The sequence below is a fragment of the Carcharodon carcharias genome, chromosome 8, assembly GCF_017639515.1.
Source record: "Carcharodon carcharias isolate sCarCar2 chromosome 8, sCarCar2.pri, whole genome shotgun sequence".
Classification (NCBI taxonomy): domain Eukaryota; kingdom Metazoa; phylum Chordata; class Chondrichthyes; order Lamniformes; family Lamnidae; genus Carcharodon; species Carcharodon carcharias.
The window spans coordinates 88,124,985-88,142,787 of record NC_054474.1 but is presented as its reverse complement, the minus strand read 5'-3'; the positions used below and the strand labels follow the sequence as shown (position 1 = coordinate 88,142,787).

The window sequence follows — 17,803 nt, the reverse complement described above, 5'->3', positions numbered from 1 at the left end:
TCACTCATCACCAGAACACCAATGATTGGATATTCACTCATCATTGGGCCACCAAGGATTGGGTGTGGAATGAGCATTTGACTCAGGAATAGTATTCCTGTTTCTGAGTAGAAAGTTGCAGGATTTTAACCTCACTTCGGACATTGTGATGGGTGGAAACCAGAGCTCCAGCTCTGAATTCTGAGTTGACATCATCTGAGGTACGCATGTCCAATTGATGTGGAAGGCCCCTTTCATCATATGGGTTATGGCAGCTCCTAAAATCCTCCCTTGACTTAAGACTAACCACGTTGGCTAGGATGAAGGTAATTACAGCTATACAAGGAACATTGATATCACGGATTATTAGCTGGATTGTTAATCCTTGCATTATTTTACATTGTTTTCCAAGAGATGATGTGAAGTTACAAAAACAGCAAAACTATATGACTCGGAATTGGTATTTACTTAAAACCAGGTCACCAAGGATTTATAGTTCTTCAACACTTCATGGACTCTTAGGGGCAAGTTGTACTCCTTCTCTCCAATTTTAAAGAGAATAACCCTTTATAGTGTGATTCTGGAGGTCTTATGATGCAGTGGTAGTATCCCTAGCTCTAGGCCAGCAGCTCTGGGTTCAAGTCCTACTTCAGGACCTGATGGCCATGGAAGGTGCATTCATAACATGGCCAAACGGATTGATTACCAGCCTGTAAATCCTTCCAATATGCCTGATGGCAGGCGGTAAGAGCGGGAGAATTTCTTGGTCAACCATATTGCAGAGGGCAACAGCAAACAACTGCTATGCTTTGCCAAGCATAATCACAGACCAATCCAATGGAAGTCCATGGTCATCAATGCCCTCTTAGGCATGGTACCTGAAGGAGGAGGAGTGTGACTCTAACTGTGGTTCACAGTGTCATAAAGGAGAGCAATGAAGTTAGCACCACTAACACACAGAAGCACATATTGATGCTTCAGCCACAAACACCAAACCAAATTTTACCTTTTCAACATGTTGCAAATTGAGATTTATGCGTCATGGTGAAGCAGAATTTAAATTTTTGCATATTTTTGCCCATCACAGCAGCCCCTTCAGGTCTAAATTAGGTCAAATCTATGTTTGGAAATGGTAGGACTGAAATGACCCAATTAACCTGGAAACAGTTTGTGACCTCGGAGTTCTCTGACCAATTGAATTCTTGTCCTAGAGTGACTTATCTGAGACTTCCCAAATTAAGTTCACTTGTACCCTGAGCAATTTTCATTATTAGGGGATGGAGTCAGACTTAGATGTCCCAATGGTTCACTAAAACCCTTTAAGGAAGGAAATGTTCTGTCCTTACCTGGTCTGGCCTACACATGACTTGAGATCCATAGCAGCGTGGTTGATTGTTAACTGCCCTCTAAAATGGCCAAGCAACCTATTCAGTTCAAGGGCACTGGGGAAAGGCAACAAATGCTGGTCTAGCCAGTGACACCCACATCCCATGAAAGAACGGAAAAAAAAATAGCTGAATGCTAGCGACATTAGAAGCATCACTGGCCACTGTCCAATGAACTTCTTCAAAGGATCGATGCTAAAAGTAGACTGCTTTACACTGATTCAGAAGTCAATGACATCAACAGCAGGGAAAGCAAGAGTGCAGTTGTTATTGATTGAGAAAAAATTAAGCTAAAATGTTTCTTATTAACTCCTGTAGGAGCTGCTCTATCTCCATGTCCTGTGCACTGCATGTTTGAATTTAGTCATCTTATAAAACTCATCATTTTCTCTTCACTTTTGAGTGGGTAGACCACAAAACAGGGTTGGATGAAGAAGGCTATTCAACTTGTCAGATCTCATCCTCCTACAATATACCAACCCCATTGTCTGCCTATTACAATATCTAGCATTTCCTGATTGATTCAAGTGAACAAGCTTTAGCACTTTCTGGTATCAAATATGGCTTGCTCTCCTTTCTATTCGCAGTCATATGCCTCCAAGCCTTGCCGAGAGGGCTGGGAGGTAATTTGTTCGTAGGATTGTAATCTGTTCAAATAAGGCGTGGCAAATTGACACTGCGTAATTACTCTTGCACTGCTAAATTGCTACTTCCAAGGTGTGACATTACAATCCCAACCCAGCAGGGCGCTACACTTTCTGAGGAGTATTGCGCCCCCAATTTATGAATCTAATTTAAACACATTCCTGCCTTACTGGTGCTTTGTGAAGGAGGGTAATGATATGTGAGGGACAACAAAATAACACGCAAACTTGCAGCCCTTAAAGCTGTAACTGTAGTTTAAGGAGTGACCATACCTGTACCTGGAATCCCTGTGAAACACTTCGATGAATTTCACTGGAGCAGAGAAGCAGAGAAAATGAATGAGGACATTTATAAATGATTTGGGTTGAGTGAATGTGGGTAAACTATTTTGTTTTTTTAGGAAGTCAGTAATGAGGAGGCGTCAATTTCAAATTGTCACGGAGAGAGAGAGGAGAGAGATAAGCGGAAATGTCTTTACTCAGAGGGTTGTTGGAGACATTGCTTTGTCACAAGGATTGGTTATGTCCCTGCAGTAACTAAGGTATAGCCTCTCTTGCTGTCTATCAGGGATCACATGAAGGTCCGACAAATGAGCCCTAAGCATGGGTAATCAGGGGGTCGGGGCTTCCTGATGAGAGTCCTGATTGAATATGTAGCATCTGAAAAGCTCACTGTAATAAAGTTTATTTGTTTCTTGTTGAAACCTGTCCAGTCCATCAAGTCATTGCATTTGGCAACCAGGGTAAAATAGCTCCAACGCTGCCTTGCTAATGTGAGTACACTAAATCCAAAGAAAAAAGAAAAGACTACTCACCAGTCATGCCACTCTTTAGCAGAATTGATCCTTACGATACAACTATTGGAGACTGGAGCCAGTATGAGGAGAACCTTGGTTTTTATTTCATAGTGAATGAAATTACCACGGAGGAAAAGCAGAAAGCCATCCAATTGAGTGTATGTGGTGGCAAGACATTCAACCTCATTCACAGCGTGATGGCCCCAAACATGCCCAATTCTAAATCCTTTAATGAATTAGTGGATCTCATGAAAACGCATTTCCAGCCGAAGCCATCCATAATATTGCAGCGGTTTGAATTTAATTCCAGAGTTAAGGCCACAGGAGAGTCCAATTCAACCTATGTAGTGAAGCTGAAGCAGGTGACAGAACACTGTGACTTTGAGGACACATTAAATGATATGCTGCGGGACCGTTTAGTTTGTGGAGTTCTCAATTCAGGGCCGTTTACTCGCAAGGATCAACATTGATTTGAAGTGCATCCTGGAAATAGCACTCACCATGGAAAATACTGCGAGGGACTCACAGGCTTTACAACATATACAACATAGCGCTGTTCTTCATGTGGAGCGGGAACCTACCACTGGGCGTGGCACAAAAACCAGACCCACAGTATCGAAGTGAGAGGCAATGTCCACTATTAAAAATATGAAAAGGCCTAGTAGAAACACATCAGCAGTGACTCCAAGGTTAATTTGTTATAGATGTGGGGGTGACCACGGCCCAGACACCTGCAGATTAGAAACAGAATGCCATAACTGCCATAAAAAAGGTCAGGTTGTAAGGTAATGCAGGGTGAAGTCGAAACAGCCCAAAAAGCAGCAAACCAACAGGAGTGAATTGAAAAATACAACAGAACTTGAAGCTGGTGGCACAGGCATCTATTCCCTGTATAATGTCATCACTGTAAAAACTGAACCTACCACTGTCACCATCCAAGTTAATGGGAAGCTACTAATGATGGAGATAGATACAGGAGCCTCAACCACAGTGGTGGGAGAGCACACATTTAAATACCTAAATGAAGGTACCCAGCCAATAAATCTGGAGCAGACAACCACTAAATTGAAGGCATACACTGGAGAGTCTATTCAGGTAAAGAGCATCTCTACAGTACCGGTGTTTAATAGACAGCCCAGTTTCTAGTGATAGTGACAGGAAAAGGACCCAGTCTTCTGAGCTGGGGCTGGTTACAGAAAATCAAGCTTGACTGGTCTGAAATATTTCACCTGAAAAACAGGAAGAGTTCCTGAACTGCTAAGGGAATATGAAAGTGTATTTCAGGATGAATAAAAGAAGTTAAAAGGCTTGCAAGCAAAAATATATATGGATCCTCAGGCGATACCACGTTTCTTTAAGGCCAGACCTGTGCCTTATGCAATGAAGGATAAGGTGGCTGGAGAACTGGGCCAGTCAGAAAAGCTGGGCATCATCCAGCCTGTCCAATTCTCAGAATGGGCAACACCCATAGTTCCAGTGGTTAAGCCTGACCAAACCATACACATTTGTGGGGACTATAAATTGACTGTAAACAAGGCAGCCAAACTAGACAAGTACCCCATTCCACGGATAGATAACTTATATGCAAAGCTAGCTGGAGGCAAATCCTATACAAAATTAGATATGAGCCATGCCTACAAACAATTAGAGCTGGATAGCACATCTAGAGGGTACAAGATTATCAATACACACAAAGGTCTTTATCGGTACACTGGCCTACCCTTTAGAGTATCGTCTGCATGTGCAATCTTCCAAAGGACAATAAAGAGTCTTTTGTAATGACTTCCCTGAGTGGTAGTATACCTAAATGATGTTCTAATCACAGGGTCAACCGAGACCGAACACTTGGCCAAACTAGAAGTGGTGCTAAGAAGATTCATGGAGCCGGTGTACAATTAAAGAAAGAAAAATTCACTTTCCAAGTGCTAGAAGTTACATTCCTGGGTCACAGGGTGGATGCCATGAGTTTGCATCCACTAGAAGAGAAAGTTAGGGCAATAAAAGATGTGCCCTCACCGTTTACTGGGCATGATCAACTATTATAGCCGCTTCTAGCCAAACTTATCAACTGTGTTAGCACCATTACACTTGTTGTTAAAAAAGAGTCACTGTTGGCCATGGAATTCACAACAGGAAGAAGTCTTTGTGAAAGTAAAGAAACTGTTGCATTTGTCGTGTTTATCGGTAAACAATGACCCATCAGAAGAATATATATTAACAAGTGATGATTCTCCTTCTGGTGTAGGAGCTGTGTTATCACATAGAATGGAAGATGGATCAGAAAGGCCCATTGGCTACATATCGAGAACCCTCTCCACAGCTGAGAAGGGTTACTCCCAGTTAGAAAAGGAAGGTTTACTGGTGGTATTTGGAGTGAAGAACTTCCACTAGTACCTTCATGAACGACATTTCATCATAGTGTCCGACCATAAACCATTAACGGGTTTATTCAGTGAGGATAAGGTAATTCTTCCAATAACATCAGCAAGAACACAACATTGGACTCTGATATTATCTGCTTATGAGTGTACCTTTATGCACCATCCTGGCTTACCTATCACAAATGCAGACGCACTTAGTCATCTCTCATTACCGGAGAGCATTGTACATGCTCCTGTGCTACAAGAAGTTGTGCTAGCGCTGAATTTCTTGGATTCTTCACCTGTGCACGCAAAGCAAATTAGAAATTAGATGAACAGAGATCTAATTTTGTTGAAAGTCAGAGACCTTGCTTTGCAATGGTGGTCAAATTCACCTGTATCTGAAGAGATGAGACCATTGTATGCCTGTAAAACAGAGTTAAGTTGTCAAGATGGAATTTTCTTGTGAGGATCAAAAGCTGTTGCCCCTTCACAAGGAAGAGAACCACTCTTGACAGAGTTTCACAGTGCGCATCCGGGCATATCAAAGATGTAAATGCTTGCATGGGGCTATGTCTGGTGGCCAGGCATAAACAGTGACATTGAAAGCATGGTCATGCACTGTCTCCAATGTCAACAACAACAGAAGTTGCCTGTTTCAGCTCCACTGCATCCGTGGGAGTGGCCTGATCGATGCTGGGTTAGACGACATACTGTTTACGTAGGAGCATTCTTAGGTACCATGTTTTTGTTGAACGTAGATGTACATTTTAAATGGATGGATGTATATAAAGTCAGATCACCAACATTGAGTGCAACTATCATTGTTTTAGCATACATGGCCTACCGGAAATCATTGTTTCTGGTAATGGTACAGTCTTTACCAGTGCAGAATTTCAGAGATTCATGAATTTAAATGATATCAGATATATTAAAACAGCTCCATGCAATCCCTCATCAAATAGTTTAGCCGAGGGAGTTGTGAAAACTTTCAAATCTGGAATGAAGAGGTTATCAGAAGGTACTGTAGAAACTCGACTTTCCCACTTTCTTCTCAGTTATTGTACAATGCCACTTTCGACTGCGGGTTCAACACTGTCTGAATTATTGATGAAACGCCTCCTATGTACAAGGTTAAGCCTGGTGTTTCCAAACTTTGAGGGGAAGATAGAGAGATATCAGGGTAATCAAAAATTGAATCACAATATTCATAGCAAAGCTCACATATTCACGACAGGAGACACAGTATTCGTGCAAAATTTCAGAAGTGGGCCTTGCTGGGTTCCTGGAACCATTGTCTCAGGGATTGGTCCCTGATCCTTCCAGGTGGAAGTGGAAGACAGAATTGCTCAAAAACACATGGACCATATTTGTGATAGAGTAACATTCCAACAATCAACTATTCAACTATTGTTATCTACTTGGAATTCCAGAAGGCCTTTGACAAGGTGCCGCACAGGAGGCTGCTCAGTAAGATAAGAGCCCATGGTGTTAGAGGCAAGGTACTAGCATGGATAGAAGATTGGCTGTCTGGCAGGAGGCAGAGAGTGGAGATAAGGGGGTCCTTCTCAGGATGGCGACCGCTGACTGGTGGAGTTCAGCAGGGGTCAGTGTTGGGACCACAACTTTTCACTTTATACATTAATGATCCAGATGAAGGAACTGAGGGCATCCTGGCTAAGTTTTCAGATGATACAAAGATAGGTGGAGGGACAGGTAGTATTGAGGAGGCGGGGAGGCTGCAGAAGGATTTGGACAGGTTAGGAGAATGGGCAAAGAAGTGGCAGATGGAATACAACGTGGGGAAGTGTGAGGTCATGCACTTTGGTAGGAAGAATAGAGGCATAGACTATTTTCTAAATGGGGAGAGAATTCAGAAATCTGAAGTGCAAAGGGACTTGGGAGTCCTAGTCCAGGATTCTCTTAAGATTAACTTGCAGGTTGAGTCGGTAGTTAGGAAGGCAAATGCAATGTTGGCATTTATTTCGAGAGGACTAGAATATAAAAGCGGGGGATGTGCTGCTGAGGCTTTATAAGGCTCTGGTCAGACCACATTTAGAATGTTGTGAGCAATTTTGGACCCCGTACGTCAGGAAGGATGTGCTGGCCCTGGAGAGGGTCCAGAGGAGGTTCACAAGAATGATCCCAGGAATGAAAGGCTTAACATATGAGGAACATTTGAGGATGCTGGGTCTGTACTCGATGGAGTTTAGAAGGATGAGGGGGGATCTGATTGAAACTTACAGAATACTGAAAGGCCTGGATAGAGTGGACGTGGGGAAGATGTTTCCATTAGTAGGAGAGACTAGGACCTGAGGGCACAGCCTTAGAGTAAAGGGAAGACCTTTTAGAACAGAGATGAGGAGAAACTTCTTTAGCCAGAGAATGGTAAATCTATGGAATTCATTGCCACAGAAGGCTGTGGAGGCCAGGTCATTGAGTGTATTTAAGACCGAGATAGATAGTTTCTTGACTGGTAAGGGGATCAAAATTTACAGGGAGAAGGCGGGAGAATAGAGTTGAGAAAAGGCGGGAGAATAGAGTTGAGAAACTTATCAACCATGATTGAATGGCAGAGCAGACTCAATGGGCCGAATGGCCTAATTTCTGCTCCTATGTCTTATGGTCTTATGGTCTATTCCATCTGTGATTAACATCGAACCATTAATCCCTGAAGTGACAGATCGACCTAGAAAAGACAAGCCCAATATGTGTAGAGTTGCCTAATCCTGAACTGCCACTTTCTAATGATGTATCTTGTGCTGCAGATCCTGATCATGTCGATCCAGCGGGGGAACTTTATGTGGTAGAGCTATGCTGCTTTAACTGAATAAGGAGAGCACCTCAGGGACTTAATCCTTAATCATCTGAAGTTGTTTATATATATATATATATAGATAGATATATATGTTGTTGGATATTCAAATGTTCTCTGTAAACAGAAACTATAAAAAACTTAAGGGGGAAGAAATGTAGTAACTGAAGGTATAGCCTTTGCTGTTGTCTATCAGGGGTCATGTGATGTTCTTGGAGGCTCTGACCAATGTGCCCTAAGCATGGGTAATCCGGAGGGGGCAGAGCTTCCTGACGAGAGTCCTGATCAAGCACGTAGCAACTGAAAAGCTCTCTGTAATAAAATTTATCTGTTTCTTGTTGAAACCTATCACGTCTGTCAAGTCATTACAATCCTTTAATGGAAAGTTGGATAAATATTTGATGTAGAGACGATGCAGCACCAAGAGAGAAGTTGGGACAATAGGATAATTTCCCATTTCCTCTAATAAAGAGCCAGTACACAAACAATAAGCCAGATAACCTCCCTGGGTGCTGTAAATTTCAATGGTTTTATGCTAAACCTATTCTGTAGCCAAGCTGGATTATACACACACTGATGGCCCCATTCACATTGCAGTTACAAAGCTGCTCAGTCCACTCATGGTTATTTAATAGGTATGCAGTCCCAAAAAACCTGGCAATTTTCATCACAATGAAACAATACACAGAGAATCTCTTTCCATACCATGCCCTAGGAGGGCATTGGCTAACATGGACTTCCATGTTTTGGTCCATGGTTATGTTTGGCAAGGTACTGCAGTGGTTTGCTGTTGCTTTCTGCAGGATCTGGCTGACAGGATCTGGCTGACCAGGTGACTCTCCCACTCTTACTACCTGCCATAGGTGTTTTGGAAGGATTTGAAGGTTGATAATCAACCTGTTTGGCAACGGCATTAAGCTCCAGAGTGGGACGCGGACCCAGAGCTTTTGGTTCAGAGGTAGGGAACAACAGCTCCCACATGGAGAGTCAGACAGTCAAAATTAGATGCAAAAGCTATGACTGCAACATTCAGTGAGTATAGATCCCTCCAATGATCAATGCAAGCAATGGAACATTGTAAAACTCTCCTAATATCTCCGCTGGGTTTTGTCCCTGGATGGTTCAACTGGAGTCGTGAATGCCATGCATGTGGAAAAAAATGCAGCTCTTTCTTGGCCCTGTGTTGCCACTTTTTGCCTGAGTTCTGTCAGGAATGAGAACTTCTGTCTGATATATTTGGCTCTCTCAAGGCTACACATTGTTCTTTTGTTCAATGAGATTCCCATTACATTAATTGAAATAGATTGAAATGTCCATTGAGACACAGTGCTTTCTTCTCAGAACATCGTCAGAGCTGTCCAAAATCATCCTACTGCTGGTCCCAGTATACTCCCAAACATCATTCATGATTAGTGTGTCACTAATTTTGTTTTCCATGGATATTTCAAAGCATTGCAAATGTTTTTGAAGCTTCTTTTCATCGCTGTAACATATATGCGGAACATTTATAGTTTTTATTTCAAAAACTAGGCTTCAAACACGGATCCATCCTACTACTTTCATCTGTTATCTCCATCAGAATCTTAGGATTTGGGATTAGCTAGTTTGGAGATTTTTCTATTCTATACATTTCTACTCACTGAGCAGTAGGGAAATCTCTGGTGGAAAGCAGCAGGTCAACAGTGATATGGCAAGAATGCAACATGCCAATTAGTTGAGTCAGAATTTACTAGAGCTGGAATATCACCATGAGTGCTGTGAAATGGATTTTTATCCTGCAACATTTGACTCCAATTAATTCTGCTGTACAAATTGCAGAAAGGGCCGATTAATGACAAGGACAACGGGACCTTGATGAATGTGGGTACAATACTCCATCTCCTCTACCAATTCAATTGCAGGATCTGTATGGTGAGTAAAGCTCTGATGTGATAGCTGATTCTGATTATTGGAAGAATGTTTATCTCTGAATTATAAGGAGGAAAATGTGTAATTCTAAGTTTTTTTTTGCCAATGGAAAATGACACATAAACATATATGAATGAGACAGCCAAATGCCTAGGTTCATATTTCAATTTTTTTTTAATTCATGTGTTACTTGCGGAGTCATCATGGTGTTTTTTTGTTACTTAAAGATTAGCGGACCCACATGCTTTGAGGGACGAGGGTAACTCTAGATTCTGACATGTTAAAAATAATGTAACATCGACTCCTAGCCAGAATCCACAGCAAATCAATTTAATGGAACAGTTTAATCAGTTAAATAAATCAATTTAACTTGCATCCTGATTGTGTGCTTTATACAGCATGTGCAGTCATTACCATTTAATTGCAAACTGGTTTCAAAGTGCAAGGCTATTGGAAGCATAAAATAGCCTTTAACAGGGTCTTTAAGCCACTAAATAGCAACCAGAACTTTCTGCAGCAAGTTTAATTGTTTATATACTGTGCAAATACAACAATTTCTTGATGCTTATTTCCCACTCTTCAATTTTAGCACTCTCCAACCAATAGTACAGGCATGTAACCAGCACCTGCTCCAGTAATTGATGAGCTGATAACCAGGTCACACTTGAAATCCTTCCAAGGCGATTGTCACTCCCATTCTGACATTCATGTAGAATGTGTCACCTCTGCAGCTAATCCTTATGGGATGCAGAAACTGGAAGCCAACTGTGAGTGGAGAAAAAAATAGGAGGTCGCTTGAACCCAAATCAACCGACTCTGTGGTATGGATCATTTCAGTTCTCTGCTGTTACTAGGTTCAATAATGTTTGAACATTATGCACATTTGAAAATGCAGCAGTATATTCAAGTCAGAAAGAAGGACTTGCATTTAGATAATGGCCCAGATTTTGTGGTGGAAATGCCACTGATATTGCTGGCATTCACTATCATGGCTCCAGTAAAACTGACAGCAACTTCATAGGGAAAATATGTCGAGAAGGCCAAAAATTGGATTCAAGCCTATCGTCCACTCCACCCGTCAATGGCTGGTTGTGTTTCCCACCATCACATGTCGAGAATTCAGCTGTCTTATTCATATGTTTATGTGTCGTTGCATCTAATTATAAGCCCTGCTCATTGGAATCATGCCCCCCCCACCCCACACTGGATCATTCAGGATCACACCAACATGTTATACAACTGTACATAAGCGATATGCACCCAGCGACCTGCGCTTTGCTCGGGACTTCGAGGTTTGCTTGCCTACTTTGCTTCGGGCAGCACTCGCAGTCATCAGCACTAGGCTTCACAGGCAGCACCACATCACCTTTAGGGGTCTCACAGGCAGGTCTCTAACTACCAGACCAGTCACAGGAAACGTGCCATCTCGTTGGTAGGCAATCTCCGATTTGCCTGCCACTCGTTACCTCGCCACTTCCTCATTAATCAACTGCTGTGTCATAACAGAGCACATGTTGATCTGTGCAAGTGGCCTCAAGATGATGAAGGCTGAGGAGACAGTCTCCAGAGGGGATGAGGCCAGATGGTGATGTGTGTGTGTGTGTGTGTGTGTGTGCATGAGACAGTAAGTGGTGAGTGCCCTTGAGCTAGTAGTGAGTGAGATGCCAGTGAATGTGTGATGGCCTTGTGAGTATTTGAGCTTAGATTGATAAGATGGTTGCCACAGATAGGGATGGCTTTTCAACAGCTGCAGGGCTAGGGCTTGTTTGGGAGAGGGGGAAAAGTGGCCTGAGGCAAGGGAAGAGGCTGCAGGGTGAGGGCTGTACTCAGGAAAGGGGTATCTCAGGGTGTGTATGGGGACCATCAGGGAGACATATTAATGTTATTAAAAATTATTTTTTAAAATAGAGGTTTCATCTGTGTGTGTGCGTTAATTGGATTCAAGCCAGATAGTCTGGTTGAGATGTAAACAGTAGTTAGAAGATACATTTGTATTTTGTTGAATGGAGCATTCAAGAGTAGGAGTGAAATCTTACACCTAGCTAGAAGACACCAAGCAATGTTTATATCACTAATGAAATTGGTACTATGAAAGGAGTTTTATTGTTAGAAGAGGTGGAGTTCAAAGGTCCTGGTGATATGATAAGAATTTGCATTCAAAAGTGATGGCTATGTATAACCTGAGAGGAGTTTGAATGTGCAGGTCAGAGGCATGTAAGATCTAAGCAGTTGTAATCCTACAACTGTCTGCAAAGGAACTTAATTTTGAATTCATAAGGTGAAAATGCTTTGCCTAATGTCTGGTTAAGTCTATTGGTTATTGTTGCCTTAGTGGAGATTAATTTGGGAATTTGTTAAAAGTTATGATTGATTTGTAGCCATATGTATATGTTTAATTTGTTGTAAATTAATAAATGTTTCATTTAGATTGATCTAAAAACCTCTTGAGAACTGGTGGTCTTATTCCTGAATTCAGAGCTGCAGCTCAAAACATACCAATTGAAAATATAGATTATGACTATTGTTTAAAGTTTACCTCTGGGATTTTAAATAACTCAGCCTTTACCAACTGCTGTATCATAACAGGACACATGTTGATCTGTGCAAGTGGCCTCAAGATGGTGAGGGCTGAAGAGACAGCCTCCAGAGGAGATGAGGCCAGATGGTGATGTGTGTGTGTGTACGTGTGAGAGAGTGAGTGGTGAGGTCCCTTGAGCTGGTAGTGAGTGAGATGCCAGTGAATGTGTGATGGCCTTGTGAGTGTGTGAGTTTAGAGTTGCCTTACCCTAGCAAGACCTCATCCCAAATGAGATCATTCATCTGTTTTCTGCACTGGATGGCTGCCCTCTTGTGTGCAGCATTGGCACTGACCAGCTGTGCCACTGGGTCCCAAGCCAGAGCATGACACTGATGGGCCTCCTGTGGCCAGAATGGGGTTAGAGGACATCATGGTGGGCGTCCATGGCATCCAGAAGGTGTCCCTGGTATGCATTACTGATTCATGGGGCTACACACTTCTTGGCTTTTGGGGCCATGTCTTCCCCGAAGCAGTCCTGGGCTTCAAGCATTGAGAAGTATGCGTGCAGCTGCATTTTAAGTATGGCGCCCTGCATGAGGAAGTGGCAAGGTAACAGAGTGGCAGACAAATCAGAGGTTGCCTACCAGCGAGATGGTATATTGCCATGCGGTGTAACTGAGAATTTAACAGCCTACAAATTTCATAAGTACTGCTAAACTCCCTCAATGGCTCTGAAAAACTAATACTATATTTATGGGATGTCATGTTTCTCCATTATGATAAAAAGTTTTGATTTTGGTTTAGTTTGTTTACATTGATATTTTAAATTGTATCTAAATCCAATTATTTATTTTGCTACCTAAAAATTTAAATTATAAGTGAAGAATAAAGCCTTTTTAATGTCCTGGTTTGCTGATTGTGAGAATACATCAATGTAATTGGCTGCTTACTCTGTTTGCTGACATCAATCCTGCTACATGTTTGTAGATCCCTTGACATTGTGCCAGATTTAAGTTCTTGTCAGGAGAGGGAAAGTCATACTACAGAGATCATCAGATTAGCATGTGCTAAAGTGTTTTGCTGCCAAAACATTACCAACTTCTTTTAAAGTATCCTGTTATGTAGGCACTTGTGGTAGCTAATTTGCATTCAACAAGCTCCTACAAACAACAGCGAGATCAAGTAATTTGTTTTTTGTGGTGTTGATTAAAGGATGACTGTTAGCCAGGAAATTGAGAGGACTTTCTGCTCTTTCTGAATAAGTGCCATAGAATATTTTACATTTACTTGAACAGGCAGACAATGCAATTTCTCTTTGGAAGGAAAGATGCACTCAGTACTGCTCAAAGTGTCTGGTAAATAATGAGCTCAAATCTCAAAATGGGTCTTGAACTCATGACCTGCTGACTTAGTAGCAAGAGATGAAATTCATTGAGCCAAGCTGACATATTGGAAGGCTGAATGGTTTTCATCTCTTCATCAAGGCAAGCTTTGTATTTTTTCCAATATGAAGCAACCAGTTGAAAACAGTGCTGTCTGATGTGTGATACAAAATGGGTCGCTGACATGGCACAGTTATAGGTTACCACGGTGCAACATCACAGAGCTCTTACCACAGCCAGGTGCCACAGGATACCAGTAGACTTCAGTCAAATTGATTTCCATCATACGCAGCAATATATGATAAAGTCAGTCACTCTGCAGCCATGTCTCAGCACTCGTGCTCTGGCCCAGTGGAAGATCAGTTCAACAGAGGGCCCCATTGGATATTTGGCAGTCGGTTTGGTTTGGGTGACACTTGACACATCTGCTTCTGTTAGCCATTGTAGAGCTGAATCCAAATCTCAACATTCAATCTAAACTACATGCATTAATATTGACCAGATAAGGCCCAATTTTCTCCTGAAGAGGTTGACCATGGGGGTGGAAACAATGTGGTTTTCCGGTAGTAATAATCTTAATGCCAAGTTAGTGACTATACAGAAAATGTCAAGTCAATTTATGAAGGCTTATTTTCTGAAAGTGCACTAATTGTGGGATCATCAGCTGCCAGCTACATGTCAGGAAAGCAGGCCATACTGAATGGATGGTGAATCATGCACTGTGTGCCAGCGAATTCCTGACATGTGTAACCAACAAGCAGTATTCACTAATAGTCCAGAAAGCTAGTAATACCTGCCTGAGCCTTGCACAGCTTTCACCGCCATGTGTTTTGTATTTGACCCTGACCTCTGGCAATTCCAGATGGACCTGATGAATGCCCATTACTTCTGCAAAATACCCTCAGTTCTGATGAAGAGTCATAAGGACTCGAAACATTAACTATATCTTCCGCTCCACAGATGCTGTCAGACCTGTTGAGTTTTTGTTTTTGTTTCAGATTTCCATCAACCGCAGTATTTTGCTTTTACCCTTATACTGGGCTTTACTCCAATGCCCACCAAAATAAAGTTGATGATTGATTGTGGCACAGTATCAGTTTAGTATTGGTACATTACTGTTTATGTTTCTGGACTAACAATCTAGAGAATGTGAGTTAAAATCCCACCAAGGCAAGTTAAAATTTGAATTCAGCTGAAAAGAAATCTGGAACTGAAAATCTGGCATTGATAAAAGTAACCAAGAAGCTGTCGGATTGTTGTAAAAATCCAGCTGGTTCTAAAATGACCTTAAGGCAAGGAAATCTGCCATTTTTACTCAGTCTAGACTATATTTGACTCAAGTTCCACCTCAATGTGGTTTGCTGCTACCTGCCTTCTGGCGTGGCCAGCAAGTCATTCTTTTGTATCAAGCCCCAGAACAACATGGATGGACAAATTGCCCCCCTTGCTGGTAATGCCCATGTCCTAAGAATGAAGTAAAAAATGGGTCTTTTGCTAGCAGAGCTGTCTGAAGAGTTGACTCTGTGTCTCATAGAGCACTTCTCCCTGATGCACCTATATACTGAAATCTCTAGGTCATTGGAACTGTATTATAGGCCTTATGTGGGGTGACATATATAGACTATAGTGTAGTCAATCTCCAGTCTTTTCATGCATGACATTCAGTCACAGCAGTGTATGATATTCTGTTTCTGTGGTTGCCTAATGCCTGTACCCACCTGCTCCTCTGTTGTCGTTGCAGGCCTAGAGCCTTTTTTCTGGTCTCTCTCCATTGTACATTCAAAGAACTGAAGTGTTTTGTCCTGCCTAGCAGGTGATTGCTCCTGTTGTGCAGCATCTCTGTTTCTGTGAAGAAAGAAAGACCTATCTTACCAGTGCATCACCATGGTGTCAAGCCAACCACTGCAGGAAGGCAATGACCACGTATTGCCAGATATGAAATAATAGAATGCATTATGTCAGCACTAGCGCCATTATCCTTTTTCTGTTTTCAGATTCAGATACTCAAACTGTGTGATATATTTTAAGAAGATACATTTATAGAGATGCTTACCAGAGTCAGCACTGCTGGTCCCAATATCTGCAGCTGGAGTTGAACCACACTTCAGGCTGATCAGCTGAGACACTTTTTAAGGCTGGCATTGATTCTTGGGTAGCTGCGGTTCTCCACCATTGGCTCTTCTTACCCAGTGACTGAACACAACCTGCTCCTTGGCAGTCTATTTTGTATCATTAAAACATTTGCTGGCCTCCTGCCAGCTCTGATGATAGCAACAGTGGTTGCGTACAATGTCCTCTGAGGCCTCATGTCTGGCCTAAGGACTGGCTGGCTGCCATCCATCTAATACCCTCAATTTCAGTCTTCTTGGCCATTGCCTCCTCCACAATAAGGGTCATCTCCATTTCTGCTAATGACCCTGCACTGACTGTGTCATAAATTCCAGCATTTCCTGCCTTGGCAATAAGCAAAGACATTCACAGCTGCTAAACTAACAAGCCTTAATTTTAACTCAATCGCATATTCACCCTACTGTTGTCTCATCTGCTTGTAAGATACTAGAGTTCTCACAGGAAAGATCAACAAACACAACTTATATATTGAGCTGCTTAAACTCTGCTCTCCAACCCACTTCTCCCATTGGCTACTGAGGTAGAACACTCAGAAGTCAGTGTTGCCAATACACAAATTAACTGTTATTCTGCACTGAAGAATGAGAGGAGGCAATGAGTTAGACACCTTTAAGGAATTGTTAGGTACGGGCCTTAAAGGGCAAGGTCTTCGTGAAATGTCTGTCAAAAATATAGTGTGCATTTCGAAACAAGTTTGAAATGTTTGCCAAATGCTTTTTCTTGAAGGCGGGGCCCCCTTTAAAGTTTAAAAAAATTCAAACTTGTCATTGTGCAGACTTCTTTTCACTGTCTGTGATTGTGATTTTCTAACCACAGTTTTCAGCAAGGAATTTGCTTACCACTTTGCTTTTAGTAGTTCATTCTGAGGTCTGTTCTGGATATCAGCAGCCTGAAACTTCCCAAAATAACTCACTTTACTCTAAACTAGTCTGCCAATCAGCAGAGTTGGCCTAGCAATTAAACCAGACACAGTGACATTGGGAAGGCCTGCCAACTTTTTTTCAATGGAAGCTCCCGACCTGACTCATCGACATCAACATACTGGCAGGATTTGATGCCATGGCAATTAAGTGAAAGTGGCTTTTAATCACTTTCTCCACTTTCTTTCGGTTTACAATTGGCAGAACGGCTCCGTATCCAAGAAGTCTTACCTCATGATTGTGTCGGAACATCAGAATTGCTAGTGCAATGTCCATCTGGTTTTCCTTCCTCTCTCCTGGTCATTGCATGATATCATATTAAAGGGATTGTTGACCAACAGCAAACAATTGGTACACAGCAGACACAGAATGAGGCAAGGAAAATCTCAAATGTGCATACTTGGAAAGGGTGATTGACATGTATTGCATCAAGAGGGAAAATAGAAGAAAGGGACATTAATTTCAAATATGATGTCAAGCAGTTGACTAGGAAGAAGAATGTGGTACTTTTTCAGAAAGTCCTCAGATTCTATTCAGTTAAATATAGAGGCCATAAATATCCATGGGAAGGATCCATAATAGGGATATAAGAACATAAGGAATAGGAGAAGAGGAAGGCCATACCGACCCTCAAGCCTGCTCTTCCATTCAGTAAGATCATGGCTGACCTTCTGCATCAACTTACTTTGCTGCCCAATCCCCAGATCCCTTGATTTCCTGATTGTTCAAAATCTATCAGTCTCAGTCTTGAATGTACTTATCAGCTGAGCATCCACAGCTCTATGGGGTAGAAAATTCCAAAGATTCACAACCCTCTTTGCTCTACATCTCAGTCCTAAATGACTGCCCTTTTTATCCTGAGATTATGACCCCTAGTTCTAGGTTCTACAGCCTCAGCATCTGCTCTCCCAAGCCCTGTTCACCTCTCATTCTTCTAAAATCCAGAGGATATAGGCTTTTTCTAC

The 17,803-nt window shown here is 42.0% G+C and overlaps 1 protein-coding gene and 1 long non-coding RNA gene across 3 annotated transcripts in view; both read right to left on the bottom strand.

Moving 5' to 3' along the window:
- Window positions 1-17,803, bottom strand: part of LOC121280820 (dihydropyrimidinase-related protein 3-like) — a 197,200-nt gene that overhangs the window by 163,861 nt on the left and 15,536 nt on the right. The gene's annotated exons all lie outside the window — the stretch shown is intronic.
- LOC121280821 lies at window positions 10,538-15,891 on the bottom strand. Its single transcript, XR_005943715.1, has 3 exons — window positions 15,842-15,891; window positions 15,507-15,633; window positions 10,538-10,653 (listed from the first exon to the last, which is right to left on the bottom strand). It is a non-coding gene; the product is annotated as an uncharacterized LOC121280821 (long non-coding RNA).